Source organism: Tachypleus tridentatus, chromosome 3 (assembly GCF_004210375.1).
Source record: "Tachypleus tridentatus isolate NWPU-2018 chromosome 3, ASM421037v1, whole genome shotgun sequence".
NCBI classification, from domain to species: Eukaryota; Metazoa; Arthropoda; class Merostomata; order Xiphosura; family Limulidae; genus Tachypleus; species Tachypleus tridentatus.
The window spans coordinates 17342001-17358834 of NC_134827.1; the positions used below are offsets into that span (position 1 = coordinate 17342001).

Consider the following 16834-nt stretch of genomic DNA (forward strand, 5'->3'; position numbering starts at 1 on the left):
GACTCATGAAAATATATCCTGTACACTGTAACACCGGAAAAATAGATGAGCAATAGTTTCTCGAGCAACACCACATAAGAAACATAAGCCCGTTGGATGATAAAACATTCGTATTAATTTAATATTGGTAGTCACCGCATGATACCAGAAAATGTAACATAAATTGTAATACAGATAACGGAGAAACGAATCAAAACAACCTTTCCAAATGGATGGCCAGTTAGCAGTGGGTACGACACTTCTCCAAAACTCGTGCGGGTCATGAGAATGAACATTTATAATAATTTTTTACTTTTAACTTGCCTGCTAAGTATGAACTTTAAAAACATATTTAATTTCCAGGAGAAATTAACAAATGCGAGAGTCTGATAGTTTATTTGACACTGGAGAATCTATCAAACTGAAGTAATTTAAATTTATAATTTAGAAATTATTTTATAGTTTGAAATAAAGCTAAATAGGTAAACATGTTTTTCCTTTGGTACTTAATCTGGGAACTCAGGACTACAAGCTGTCAAATTCCATTACTTAACGCAAAAATAGCCCAAGAGCAGGTGGTGGTTGGCCTGGCATGACCAGGTGGGTTAAGGCGTTCGACTCGTAATCTGAGAGTTGCGGGTTCGAATCCCGTTCGCTCCAAACATGCTCGCCCTTTCAGCCGTGGGCGCGTTATGATGTTACGGTGAATCCCACTATTCGTTGGTAAGAGAGTAGCTCAAGAGTTGGCAGTGGATGGTGATGACTAGTTGCCTTCCCTCTAGTCTTACACTGCTAAATTAGGGTCAGCTAGCACAGATAGCCCTCGAGTTGCTTTGTGCGAAATTCAAAAAACAAGGTGGTGGGATGATATTAAATAGCTACCTACCCTCTACGCAGTTTTAAAACGTATATGTATGCGATTATATACTATATGAAATGCTTCCCAAACACTAATGATACTTATACTCATTGATGCAGTAATAATGTAGCAATATTGCATACTGTTATGTATTTCACTAAATTGTACCGTGCGTTACCGGGCTGTGCTTTGCCGTTTGCGTTGTTGGGAAAGCTGAGGCAGTCAGCCAATAGCAGTCCAATCTTGTTTGGTGAAGACGACAATTGATAAAACGGCTTGATTGAGTAAATACAACAGAAATCTCCTCGAAAAGCCCTTTCAGTCTCTGTGACCTACAAAAACGCAGTTCGCGCATAACCCGTGAATATGCAGGGCCGCGAATGGCGAACCGCGAATAGGCGAGGTCACACTGTATTTTGCTATTCTCAATTAATTTAAGTACCGGAAGGCTATGATCGGGATGCCAATTTAGAAACATGTGTTTCTGTCCATAAGAGGTTCCATGTGTAAATAAATTCTATGTTTTTTCTACTTTGCTATTTTCGTGAGAATAATTTTTGTTTTGATTTCAGGGCTAGTAAAATGTCAGCAGTTAAGAAACGAAAAATTGATGATGAGGAAGGTTATTCAACAGTGAATGGTGCACAAAATATCTTGTTGTCCCACATAATCAAGGTGTTGTCTGCCTCGTCTGTCAAACTACAATTGCAGTCATGAAAGAGTACAATATTAAGCGACATTACGCAACTTAGCACTCCTCCCAGTTTGATGAAATTGTTGGTCAGGCACGAAAGGACAAAAGTGAACATTTAAAACATCCATTGAAAAGCAACAAGGTGTTTTACCACTTTCAAGAAAAATTCAGAACTGGTGACAAAACTGAGTTTTAAGCTTTGTGAATGTATGGCAGAAAAGGGAAAGCCTTTCAGTGATGGAGAATTTATTAAAAATTGTTTAACAATATTCACAGAATATGCATGTCCAGAGAAAAATATTTGGTGGAGCAAACTAGCCTTTCCCGCTTTACTGTCTACGCAGGACAAAAGATCTTTCAGAGGACATCAAAGAAACTTTGAAAGAGAGATTGAATTCGTGTGAAGCTTTCAGTCTGGCTTTGGATGAAAGCACTGATATCAATGACACATCCCAACTTGTCATTTTCATCAGAGCTGTTACTGCAGGCTTTGATGTTTTCGAAGAGTTTTTAGATATGGCAAGCCTTTCCTCCACAACCACAGGACAGGATATTTGTGAACAAGTGCTTAAGGTTGTAGAAAAGTTTGAACTGAATCCTTATAAATTATGTGGTGTTACAACAGATGGTGCTCCTTCCATGACAAGCAGGACAAATGGATTCACCAAGAAATTTCTAACTGCAATTGGAGCACAAGACGTAGTTGTAAGCCATTGCATTATTCACCAAGAGAGCTTGTGCACCAAAGTTCTGGATTTTGCAGAAGTCATGAAAAATGTCGTCCAATGCGTAAATTATATTCGAACACGAGGATTAAATCATCGACAATTTAAAACTTAGTGTGTCATTGTAAAATTAATGGCAACTTTGTTAAAGTACATCTAATGTAATTTGGTTGGAATTCTGAAACAAACCAACATTTTTCTTATTGTGGAAAATTTCACCTGCGAAGTCCCCCGCTAGTACAGCAGCAAGTCTACGGATTTACAATGCTAAATTCAGGGGTTCGATTCCCCGCAGTGAACTTAGCATTTAACCCGATGTAACTTTGCTATACGAAAACACTGACACTCAACTGTGAAGTAGTTTTATATTTATTCTGATATTGATAAAATCTTCTATTTTAGATACTTAGTATAGTTTAACTTGAAGTATTTTTTGTTTGTATATAAATGTATCGATTTAACATTTTAAAAAGGTATAACATGATCAAATTTAAGTGTTTCCAAAGTATAAAATTCTTAGAACTTTTTAGTGTGTTAAATTACCACTGTAATTCCACCTCAAAAGAATTCTTTAAAAAACTGGAAAGCTTATACGTTAAGAGAATATTTCAGTTTAATGTAGTACTTCAGGTTATTTTTGTTTTATGTCAACACCAAACTTTATTTAATATCTTTCTTACTTTGGCAGATCATTCCTAAGAAACAAAAAATTTCAGAAGAAAAGTTTGGTCAGTTTTGTGGACTTAGTATTTGTGAAGTACAATAGAAGTTCATATAAACTCAACGTAAAATTAAATAAAAAGTTCCATATCGCATTTGTAATATTTTCACCCACTTCACATTTTCAACTAGTGCAGCATCTTTTGTGTACTGGCTGAACAGTCAGGTCAGACATGTGCAATTCATGAGTAGTTCTCCCTAATTTTGAACAACTGGCCAATGAGAGGGCAGCCAACTAGCAACACCTAATGCCACGAGTGCTTTTACCTTTTTTTACAAAAAGCATCAAGACTGACTTTACTGGTAAATTTAATTATAATCCCCTAGCATGTCTAGTGATATCATGTTTTTAATCCCAACCCTTTAAGCCAGATCCTGATATCTAGTCATTAGATCACACCACCCATTGCTCACTGATCACTCTGTTTTTTATTAATTAATCATAAAGCTGTCAGCTCAATATTTGTCAAATTGAATTTCAAAGATTAAACATCAGTGCTACCAAATTTTGAAATAATTTACTGTTTATTTAATTGTCAGTTAGATTTTTTATCAATTGCCATATTCTCATAAATTTATACCTATATTTATGTATAGAAAAGTTGCAGCTTGCAGCAATTGGGGAAAAGTTACTGATATTAACTTTAATCGTTTCAGCCTTTGAGAGATAATCGCTAACATATATTTTAAAAAATTATACATTAGTTGTGTTACATATATAGAACTTATGTACATGTCATCAGTTCTTATTTACAGTTTTGTTTGATTACACAGAAATCGGCCCCTATACATCTAATTGGATGGTTTGTTTGGTGAATTTTGTGCAAAGCTACTTGACAGTTATCTGCACCAACTTTTCCAAATTTTGAAACAATGAAATAATAGACTGGAGGAAAGGCAGCAGGTCAATGACATCCAGTCAACTTGTGTCAGTTCAAACAATCAGAGCTTAATGTCACTCTTATATTGCATTCATAGTCCAATCATAGACAAATTCCAAAAATTCAGCCATTCTGATTATAAAATGTTTCTTCAGATGCTACTTAACTTTCTTTAAACAGTCTGGCTGAAAAACGTTCAAATGCTAATAGACAATTGTTTGCATGTAATGTCAAAACTATTTTAGACATAGCTGTTGTTCTTGTGAAAGAACACAGAATAATGTCTTGTGCATACATTTTTATACAGTTGTTCCCCATAATAAGTTTATATATAAAAATGGATCTTATAACAGGCTGTATACCTCTTCCAACCACACATCACATACGAAGATTATATGTACATATTTAAATAACAACAATATTAGTACAGGATAAACTAATGCAACTAATTTTGTAAAATCATAAAAGCAACAAATGGACTACTAAAATATCAAAGTACTTTTTATTTTCAGCATGATAAATCTGCACACAATACAAAGTTCCAACTAAAGAATTGTTCAAATATGTTACATTAAGAATTATATTTTTTAAATCTCTTACATAGCAATTTATGAAACACTTAACAGATGTTGACCAAACTGGTGTATTTTTTTCATGAGGCATCTCTTCCTAAAAGTATGATGAAGCATGCAAGTAACTGTGAAAAGCAACTTGCATCAGTTTTTCAGTGTAATTACACAATGAAAATACTTTTTTTTTAATGTACCAACAATAGTTAGCTAACAACCAACAGGTTACTCCATATCACAGAATCATAAGCTTGATCTAGCATAAATACTACACAAATTCATTTATTCTATAATGTCAGTTTCCAAACCCAATAATGGTAACATATCCCTTATACAAAAATACCAATTATATCAATTCATCCATACTCCCAATGTTAAAACCCTGTGGTCTATTTCCAATATAAAATGTTTTTGATCATAATGATACTTCATGAATTCTTTTTGTTTGCTATGTAAGGAGGAGTATTAGTCTTTCACTCGTGAAAACCAGCAATGCGACACACTACAGATGCTCACTGAAGTACTAAAATGAAATACTTTAAGACTACAACTACAACAAAAAAAACAGCATTAACTGTTTACAGGTGTAGTCAGAAACACGTGGACCACACAAGATCTGACTCTCTATGAATCACAAACTGCTTCAAATATACCATTAGTTACTAGCACATTTGAACTATAGTCAAAAACCTGCTATAGACATCCTTGTACTCTTCACCAGAACTGTACCACTTCCAGTCATACATTTACCATTTACAAGTACAGGTGGTACAACCCTGAGATGAAACTTCATTTGCATATCTAAACAACCTAAAATACAGGTGGTGAACCTGGAAATGCAACTTCCACTCACATACCTAACCAATCTACACATGACAAATACCAGTGGTAAGACTCTGACATGCCAATCTCACACAAATACCTAATCAATTTACATATACATGCAGTAAAATCCTGGCACTCAAAACACTGTTTGGACACATTAAAGAATAACAAATACTCACTTGCATGATTTATCATTCTTTTATGCAAAAATACAAGATACAATTTTATTTATCTGATAATAGTTTCTTAAAAGAATTTTCAGAATTTTTTGAAATAAAAATATATCTGTTTCTTTTTCATTTTACCTCTTACTACAATTTCACTTGTTTGATAAATGCTTTGGTGTTATAATTATAAAAATATAATAATTACTATAGAAGATTCACCAGCAAGATTAAGTTTGTCAACTAAAAAGATCAAAAGGAAATTATGATAAAATAATTCAGAAAAGATACAAAAGTTCAAAAAGTTATCCAAGTAAAGACTTATTTTGGAAAATTGTTCATTGAGGAATGTTGAGAGGTAAGACCTCTGTTAGACAAAACATTCAACTCTATATTTCAATTTCAATCAAAGAGTATTTATAAACAATTTTCTCAAAATTAAGTGGAACTGATAATATAGTACATTACTATATGTACACTGTCACTTTGTTTTTTTACCTTTTTGGCCCCGAGAAAAAAAACAACAACTATATTTCATTGGTATTTAATACTCAAGCAAGTACCAACAAATATTTGGTAACTATAACTGATAACTTGCATTTCATTTCCTTCTAGATCAGTGAAAATAAGATTTTATTTCATAACTTAAAATTCAAAATAATTATTGCTTATTACCTTTTATTTGCTTTAAAGGAAATAAAACCTTCATGTTCTCTAAAATGTTTTTTTCTCTTCAATTAATGTACTACACATTTCTTGAACAGCCATATAACCACACAAAGAATGTACTTAAAACATGACAACATAGACATACTGGTATAAAATGAATATTTTTAATATAGTAAGAAACAAAACTAGTTAAATAGTAATAAGGTAGTCAAGATATGACAGAGGAATTTTCTAAAGAACATTATATGAAAAAAAAAAAAATTGGGTAAACAACAAAGTAGTTCCTAGGAAAACATTTATGGCTATAACACTGGTTATAAAAATTTACAAAATGACTTCCCTAAATAGAAACTGTATCTAACAAGAAACGAATGAAAAAATTATAATCTTTTAGAATTTCAAATGTAAATGAGTCAATTTAACCACAAGATGACTTTCTTTGGTGAGCATAAATCTGGAGCTATGCAAGAAATATCACATAATAAAGTACAACTCAAAACAAAATACAGCATTTTTAAAAAATTCTGATTATTTCTATAAACTTTTGTGTACCATTATCAACATACAATTTTTTTTTCTTTTACCTTATCACACATAGCTTTCCAAATCTGCAAGCCTCATACTTACTAAAGCTAGGTAGTAAAATATATGTTATAACTTCCCTATTTCGCAAATATAATTGTGGCTTTACTAATGATATACACGAGCATTGAAATCATAGTTTGTGTCAGTTCAGAAATACTACGTGCTTGCTGGTTTTATTGGTAACAGCTCTGAACAAGTATTTTCAGATGTGGTACTATATTAATTAATTAATCACTTTCTTTAACAAATATAAATCAACATCTATCCATAGTTTTCTAAATAGCAGTTATTCACTACAAACATTCAAAAAAGGTTGCACAGCTATAGCATAGGTGTAATTATCAGAAAGTCTTAAGAAATCATAAACAAAAGTATTTCAGATTTCATTACATGTGATAAGTAATAAAAAAAACAGAATCTGGTATTTTAGTAGGAACTAGTTAAGAAAATGAATAAAAATATCTAGTAATGGAAACATTAGATGAAATAGATGAAAATTTGAATAAGCACTAAATTTAATTACTTTGAAACTAAATGCAAAAGAATATTCAGTGCTTTATACTAACCATTTCTTGTTTTATATAGAAACTAAGTACTCAAAAGCTTATCGATATTTGTAACAAGTATTTTTCAACATTTATGTTTACATACCATAAAACTTCAAGTTGTTATAAACATTCAACTTCATATTCCTAATAACTCAGAACTTTAGGAATATGCTTTTGTAGATAATTATTGCAAAAAATGAGTTATTTTTTCACAATGTCTTAATTTTTAACAGTTTTCAGTAAAACATGCAAATACTAAACGTTACTCAAATCTCATCTTGCACTAATTAATTCACTTGAAATATAACTCAACTCCATTGTATTCTTAAATAGTACTTAACATATTTAACAACAAAGATTAAAACTCTCAAAACTGTAATATAAAAGGTTTTTAAACTAATCAATTTTTATTGTTTACAAGTTATTAACTGAAATAACTTCCATTTAATAAACTTTAGTTTTGAATGAGTAAGAAATACATTTCTTTACATTCCTATTTCTTTATCGACAATGTCATATATCAGCAGAAAATGCAATGTAACATAAACTAGCAGAACATTTTAAAAGAAAATATTGCACTTCCATTCCATTTTGAACTAAACGGAACTTTACATTTGTCCTATCTAAGCTTGATATGTTAAGTGTTGCAAAACTTTTTTGTTTATATTGAAAATTAGTTACTATAATGGAATGAAAAATAAACTTCTGGAATATACTGAAATAATGACTTAAATTGCACCAACAAGTTTCATGAGCCCTTCTGTAGTCATTGATTTGGGTCTTTCTATAGGAAGACCAAGGGCACGATCCCAGACAAGTGAGGCCATTGTTCCAAGTGCTCGGGAAACTCCAAAAAGGACTGTATAGTACTGCATTTCTGTCATTCCATAATGCTAAATAAAAACAGGATTGTAATGCATATAAACAGAACATCATACAATATATACAACATAAATAAATAAAAGAGAATAAAGTAGATTCTAGAATAAACAAAATCACAGCCAACAAAGATTTTTTTGCAGCACATACAATTACATAAAAAGAAACCACAGTGCAAAATATATACATCTCTGATGTTCCTCAATATACATGCAAACAAGTTTTTAACTTGCTGGGTATAATTTTGAATTTTAATTTCAAAAAACAGTCTTATTAGTTTTTGTTGTTTTTGGAAAAAAACTTGAGAAAAAACTCTCGGAAATTCGATGGAGACTGACATTATTCAGTCTGTTCTTTTTTGTATCTTGTATTTCTTTGCTGCAACTGTGAAATCTTCATCTTAGTGACTAATTCCAACTGATTTGAATTTATTTTATATAAAACTCTGACAGGCATCTGAATGTTTGAAAGTGGAATGCTCTAAAAATGACTTGTGTTATAGGAGCTGCCTAAGACTTATTATACGACAGACGTTTTTTTGTTACCTCTTAAAGTACATTTATATGTTCAGAAGAACATACACACTTCATATTTTTAAATCTTAAGACGTTTTTTTCTTTAATAATCTCCAGTAAAAATTATTTCAAACTTATTTGTTGACATTTTTAAACACTGGTTCTTAGAAGAGTCATTTTTATTTTTTCCCTGAAATATTCTTATTTTTAGGAGATGTATAATTGGCTGTTTAAAGATAAGATATGCAATCAGATGCTGATGTTTTTTTAATGTCACGAAAACCACAAGAGGGCTATCTATGCTAGCCATCCCTAATTTATCAGTGTAAAACTAGAGGGAAGGCAGTTAGTCATCACCACCCACCACCAACTCTTGGAATACTCTTTTACCAACAAATAGTGGGATTGACTGTCATATTATAATGCTCCCATGGCTGAAAGGGTGAGCATGTTCAGTGCGACGACGATTTGAGCCCACGACCCTCATATTAAGAGCTGAACACCTTAACCCACCTGGCCATGCAGGGACTAGATGCTGCTATACATTTTAGTTGTACTTCACGTGGCTTGTTCTTGACTGTTCCTGCAATATTTTATGTATATGGACAATTACATTTTTGTTTTTGCAATCATTACAGAATTTGGTAGTTTTATTATACAGAGCTAATACGTTTATGGCCACAGAAAATGTTTTTAAATTCATGTTTTTTTATGATTCTTGGTATCTGCAGAAAAGTAAGTTTTGTGGTAGATACTACAGAAATTTATAAATGAATGAAGAGTCTCTAATAAAGTACATTCTGGTTGAGAAGTTAACATACAGGATCACAAGCAAAAATATTAATGGTTTTTCAAACAAGACCCAAAACTCAAGCACTTTTGAATAGCTCACTATAGTCTTTTTCATGAGAAAAAACAAAAGGATTGATGTTAATCAATGTGATAAAATGTACAGGCATGGAAGCCAATATCATGTAAACCGGATGTTCAATACGAGTTTAGCCTTGAGAACTAGCCAATCATAGCATGGAGTTGTTGGTGTAAGGTTTAGTTTGTGCAAAAGAGCTGTGTACAATACATACATATATATAAAAGACTTATGTGTGGTAATAGTTAAGAAATTTAAACCAATATTTATAAAGATAAAATTAAAAATAACAACAAAAGGTGGTGGGAATAGAAAGAATAGTCATGTGATGCAGAATATTTCCCATCACCTTTAGCTATTATTTTATTTTTAATTTTGTATTTATAAAGATTGGTTAACATTTCTTATAATTATGTCACATGTAATTATTTTTGTTCTGTACACAGCTCTTTTGCACAAAATGAACATGACACCAACAACCACAGGTTATGACTGGCTTGTTCTCAAGACTAACTGGTACTGAACATCCAGTTTATGCAATCTTGACATCCATACCTACATATATTTCATCACACTCATTAAAGAACCCTTTATTCTTGTGAAGAAGAATAGTGAACTAACAAATTCTATTTCATTCAACAAAATATTTGTGTCTTTGCCTTGTTGACTATTTTGTCACTCTATTTTGACTTCCTTGACTATGACACATGCTTGAGGCAATTTGCGAGACTACTACATCAACAAATACGCTTTCATCTTACATATAGTTGTCAAACATGTGATTTCTCATCTTTTATTGCACTATAACACATGCTTTTTAATAAATCCTCTTTAAAATATTGTTCCAAAAAGGAGAAATTGGATACTTTAAGCCCCTCCTTGATACTGTAATACATAAGAGCATTTGAATTTTATACAGAAGCACACTTACATTTCATTAAAGGTGTTTGTAAAGTGTAAAATTTAACACTGAGTAGTTCTATCATCCTAATTGTTGAGTATATGCATTTTTCATGAAATTAAAATTATATTATTGAATATTTCATAACTACTATTCTAGTTTCTTAGAAGCAAATACTACTTAAAATTCAGTACCCAATAAATTATTTGTTCTTCAAAACATTACCATACATATAGAGTAAGCTGATAACTAGGACTGACAATGGTAAGTCTATTGTAATAATTATTTCATGTTATGTACACACACACACACACACACACACACACACACACACACACACACACACACAGAGAAATAAATGTAGAAACCAAAAATGGTTAATGAAAACAGATTTATAAAAAAACAAACGCTCTTATTTCGTTAAAGCTTTGTTAGAAAGAAATCTAGATTAGTTTTGTCCTACAAACAGTATTGAATACTTCTGAATTAAACACTGTTTAAAAACTGTTACTCCACTAATACTTAAAATTATACACATTTTAAAGTTTTATTTATATATTACAATTTCCAACTTACTTGAAGCAATACCCCACTGTGAGCATCAACATTGGGCCAGGGGTTTTTTACTTTACCCAATTCAAGAAGAACCTGAGGTACAATCTTGTAAAGATGACTAACAAGCTTAAACATTGGGTCCTCAGGAAGATGTTTCAGGGCAAATTCTCGCTGCACAACATATCGTGGGTCTGTCCTTCGTAATACAGCATGACCATATCCAGGAATTACCTTTATAAGTAATTACATTTTTAAAACTAATCAAATAAATGTGTAGGATACATACAAGAATGAATTATGAAAAATTTATTGTATAGGGTTTTCATATATAGTGAGTACAACTGGTAAATAATTGTAATTGATTAAAGTATTAAATGACACATAACAACTTAATGTAGTCAATTTTATGGAGGCCAGTCTGATATTAATTAAAATGTTTTTGATTGGGTAACCCATTTTAACAGTGTGCTATTTATCGTTTTAACATTATACACAAGTGCCAAGAATAAATGCTTAACTATGACCGAATTTTAGTTTAAAATTATGTTAAAATAACATAACATAATTTCTTTAATAGGGCTATTAAAGTTACTACTATATACCTAATTTATACATTGGCAGGAAATTCTATTTCTCATATTTTTTCATGTATTTTTAGATATTCAAATTCTGAATTACAAAATATTTTCATGTTTTTACTCCTGAACTTAAAGTGTATGAGCTTCATGAAAATAATTAGATCTTGGTACCCAGTAAAAAGCCTTACATGTAATATATATAAATCTGTTTGTGTATGTGAGAATGTATCTGTCATACCTGTCCAGATTTTAATGTCTGCCAAACAAAATTTTTACTTGAGCCTCTGTGGCATCCAGACCAAGATCTTTCTGTAACCTTCTTAGCCACACAAGTACCTCCTACCAAAATGGATGAACAACATAACACACTAGATTAGTGCAGAACAAAAAAGGCTTTTAGTCTTATTAAATATTGAAAACCCTTATTTATAGAACAGTACATCACTAAACAGTACAAGTGTTACCACTACCTATATCTATGACACAAAAAAGTAGAATCAGTTATTAGAAAAAACTGCAGTAAAGTATGTCTTAATTTTTTTTCGTAAGTAAGACAAAACATTAACAGCAAAAGTTTATGCAAAAATATCAAAAAGGTTTGAATAACAATAATAAAGACAACTAAATAAATATGTTACATGTGTTTATTTACAAGCTAAAACTACTACAACATTTCTTTCTTAAAAGAAAGTGTTAAAAAAGTGTTTATTTTGAAACAACATTTAAGCAAATTATCAAATCTTTACAGTGCAGGTAAAATTTAATATTTAATTTTGACCAGTAATTTTCTACGTAAAAATTGCATTCCAAATATTTCAATGAATATTAACTATAAATGTGAAATGATATTTATCATGTGTTAAAGTGTCAACATGTAGCAAAGCAAGTTTTAATCAGCTTCTCATACTTTTTGAGTATCTGTATCAGCATGTGAAGATAAAGTTGTTTTCTATGTAAAAGAGAAATCCTTTTATTTGAGAAAAAAACTTAGTTGAGAAGTTATCTTCATGTTGCAACAATTTTCAGATGAATATTACTTCTAAAATATTCTTACAATACAAATAAAAGTAAGCATTCATGCCATGAAAATCACTTTTTCTTCAGATGTTTTTAAAACTTGCCTGTAGAGTGGTTAGCTAACTTTAGTGTCAGTTTTTCTTTTTGAATTTTGTGCAAAGCTACACAAGGGCTATCTGTGGTAGTCATCCCTAATTTAGCAGTATAAGACTGGAGAGAAGACAGCAAATTATCATCACCCACTGTCAACTCTTGGGCTACTCTTTTATCAATAAATGGTGGGATTGACCATCATATTACAACTCTCTCATGGCTGAAAGCATTTGGTGTGACAGGGATTTGAATCCACAACCTTCAGATTATAAGTCAAGTACCAAAACAACCAAGCCATGCTGAGCTGTGACTGTCACAAGATCAAAACCTGTTCATATTAACATATATATGTATATGACTTAAGCAATGTATTTATCAGTGTATTAATTAACTTTTTCTTCAGATGTTTTTAAAACTTGTCTGCAGAGTGGATAGCTAACTTTAGTGTCAGTTTGTTTCTTTTTTAATTTTGTGCAAAGCTACACAAGGGCTATCTGTGGTAGTCATCCCTAATTTAGCAGTGTAAGACTGGAGAGAAGACAGCTTATTATCATCATCCACTGTCAACTCTTGGGCTACTCTTTTACTAATGAATGGTGGGATTGACCATTATACTACAATTCCCTCATGGCTAAAAGGGTGAAAGCATTTGGTGCGACAGGGATTCGAACCCACAACCCTCAAATTATGAGTCAAGCACCCAAACAACCAAGCCCTGCTGGGCCATGACTGTCACAAGATCAAAACCTGTTCATATTAACATATATATGTATACGAGTGCTGTTCAAAAAATACGCGGACCGACGTCATAAAACAAAATGTACTTTATTTAGAAGTTACAGGTCTGGGACCCCTTCAAAGTACTCTCCTCCCCAACGCACACACTTATCCCAACGGTGTTTCCACTTGTTGAAACAGTCCTGGCATGCTTCTTTTGTAATGTCCTCCAGCTCCTTCGTCGCATTTGCCTTAATCTCGGGAATCATCTCAAATCTTCTTCCTTTCAAGGGTCTTTTGAGTTTGGGGAACAAGAAAAATTCGCAAGGAGCAAGGTCAGGTGAGTAAGGGGGGTGAGGAAGAACAGTGATCGAGTGTTTGGCCGAAAACTCACGAGTTCTGAGGGCTGAATTTCGCAGCAACGTGGTGCATCTTCAATTTTTCAGTCAAAATCTCGTAACAAGATCCAACTGATATCCCACACTCTTCAGCAAGCTCCCTGACAGTCAGATGTCGATTTGCCCGCACCAGGGTGTTGATTTTGTCGACGTGTGGGTCGTCAGTTGACGCGGAAGGACGTCCAGGACGCTCATCATCTTCAATGGACTGTCGACCATCCTTAAAACGTTCATGCCACTTGAAACATGCCGTACGCTTCATAGCAACATCACCGTAAGCCGTGTTAAGCATAACAAAAGTTTCAGTCGCAGATTTTCCAAGTTTAACACAAAATTTCACAGCAAGTCGTTGCTCCTTCATGTCATTCAATCTGAAATCCGCCAAACGAAAAATCATACTTCACTTAAAACCGCGTGGCTAATACACAAATGAAGATATCTGCAATCAGGAAATTGCATCGTAATCAGCTGATCTGTGCAAACCTAGTGACATCAAGCGGATTCCCCTGGAACCAACTGGAGCCACGCAATTCAAACAGTCCCCGTATTTTTTGAACAGACCTCGTATGACTTAAGCAATGTATTTATCAGTGTATTAATTAAGTGGTTTTCTTATATTCCCAATAAAACCCTGCTCCCTAAATGCATTGATACATAACATTGTTCCACACTGATCAGATATTAAATGTCTATGTCACAAAATTAAAACTTAAATTACAGTCCGTAATATGTACATTTATAACTTCAATGTGAAAAGTATATAGCAATACCAACATAATCATTGATCTGTAAAAGTATGGATAAAATGTTCTAAATATTTAAAGAAGTCAATTTTTGTAGTTTTGACTTTCAATATATTCTATACCACGGTATCTAGCTTACTCTGTTTTTAAAAATGTTATTAACTCTGTCACCAAAGGTGAAAGTAGGTTATGTTTGTACTCTTATGTACGTGTGTTTGTCAGAAATATTTCTTAAAATGACTGAATGAATTTGGACAAAACTTAGTATACATTTTGACTATGACCCAACTTAGAAGTTATTAGTTTTTGAAGGGTCAGGGTCAGAGCAAGGTCACAAAAATCCCTATCTGCTAGCATATGGACCAACTTTTCACACTGTTTTTACTCTATAAGTCAGTCAAAAGTTATTGGATTTTGAGGAAACTTGGCAGACATATGCAGAATACTATTCATCATTGTCCTACCAAAAATGGTTTGTGTCCATTGATTACAATGAATGTACAGATATTTTCTTACTTTTTGAGGGCCGAATATGATTAATGCTGTGTGTTATAGGTACATGCTCAATTAAATGTCCTTCTAGTTATACTTGTTTCCTTTTTATTAGCTATATTTTTGTGCACCAGCAATACCATACATGGGCTGCACATATACCTGATTCAATTTTACTCATCAAGATTTGTACCAACCTACCCTAAAATTATACGCCAAAGTATTGTATCACCCACTTCTCGAGTGTGTGCACTCCTAGAACCAGTTGGAATGTAATGACTATCTATAACCAGAAGCCAATAAGAATACAGTGGCCAAGTGGGCCTAATAGGATTGGGGTGGGCCAGCTATAACCAGGAGGAATGTAGCAACCAGCTGAAACCAATAGGATTGAGGCTAGTTTGGATCAGCAGGAATGTAGTTATGAGTCAAAAGCAGGGGCCAGAAGGAATACAGTAACTAAATGAAACTAGTAGGATTAAGGGGCCAGCTAGTAAAAGCAGAAATGGATTGACCAGCCAGAACAAGTATGACTGATGGCCACCTGAGAACAGCAAAAATATAATGATAGCTGTAACCAGTAGGATTCCTTGGTAGCTTAGACCAACAGAAATGTAGAGAACAACTGAATTAAATAGATCTGAGTAGCATGTGAGAACTAGCAAGAAAATCTCAATTCCCAATACTAGTTGTTATCATTTTAATCAGCATAGCCAGAATTTCAGGGGAATATATTACTTGATAATAAAATAAAATGTAGGATATCTCCATAATATATGACAAGCCAAAAACTGCATACATTGCCATTAGTGTAAAAACAGGTGAAATGCTGACACAAGAAATTTATATTTCACAAAAATATTTCATTATTTTAACTTTTCCTTATACATGTGAATTATAGTCTCAATACCATAACTAACATTATTCAGAGAATTGTTTAAACTCTAGGATACACTGCTAGGTATTTTCTCTACATAATTCCTTTAATTAAGCAGTAGTTTAAAGTTTTTTTGCAAGACAGATCTGAATCTTTACTTTAAATAGTAAAGTGGTTTCATGTAATAGGTATTAATTATACACATGTAACAATACATAATACTCCACATATACACAGTTTAAATGTATCATCAATGAATTATCTTTACAACTAAAAGTAACTTCAATAAAAATATTTAATTTCATATGGCAAAGTGTCATAGAAACCATACTGAATGTGTGATATGATGTTCTTATAAGCACAAAATGTTTAATATTCATTCCAAATGTTCATGGTTCAAATCTGTTACTAAATTTTATTTAAAAGAAAAAGAATATTGTAAATAAATATGCAGTTTTAAATCAAAAAACTTAAACAATACTAAAACTAGAAATTTCAACTTTCAAATCAAAATAATGAAATACTCAATTCATTTGTTAGGATAGTTATCTGCTGTTATAATTCTAAGCAGCCTTTAGTAAAAGCAAGATACAATCAGGAATCTGTAGAATATTATTATTTTAGTGTTGAATATTTTCTTGCACAAATAATTCTAAATTTTGCATTAATATATTTTTACAATAACAACAATAAAAAATATACATAACAGATTTTCTGACAAGAAAATATACCTTTTGGCAATATTAAAAACTAAAATATTGCAAACAGATATCCATTAAACAATATTAAAAACAATTGGTAACATTACTAACCACCTATTCATACACCTAAGTCAACATAGGTTACTTGTCATGAATAAATGCTACTACAAACTTCATACATATAAACTACAGTTCACCTCTATAAATGATTTGGTCATGTATGTTTGGTCTTACCACAGTGATTGAGATGTGATAAATACAACAACAGTTGAGCATCATTTC

At 32.1% G+C, this 16834-nt stretch overlaps 1 pseudogene across 1 annotated transcript in view; it reads right to left on the reverse strand.

Moving 5' to 3' along the window:
- Positions 1-4341: 4341 nt before the first annotated feature.
- LOC143246453 (putative citrate synthase 2, mitochondrial) overlaps positions 4342-16834 on the reverse strand; it is a 34446-nt pseudogene continuing 21953 nt past the window's right edge. The window contains exons 8-10 of the transcript XR_013025976.1: positions 11753-11853; positions 10958-11167; positions 4342-8111 (exon numbers count right to left, since the gene is read on the reverse strand). The product of XR_013025976.1 is annotated as a putative citrate synthase 2, mitochondrial (transcript). The remainder of the gene's footprint in view (positions 8112-10957; positions 11168-11752; positions 11854-16834) is intronic.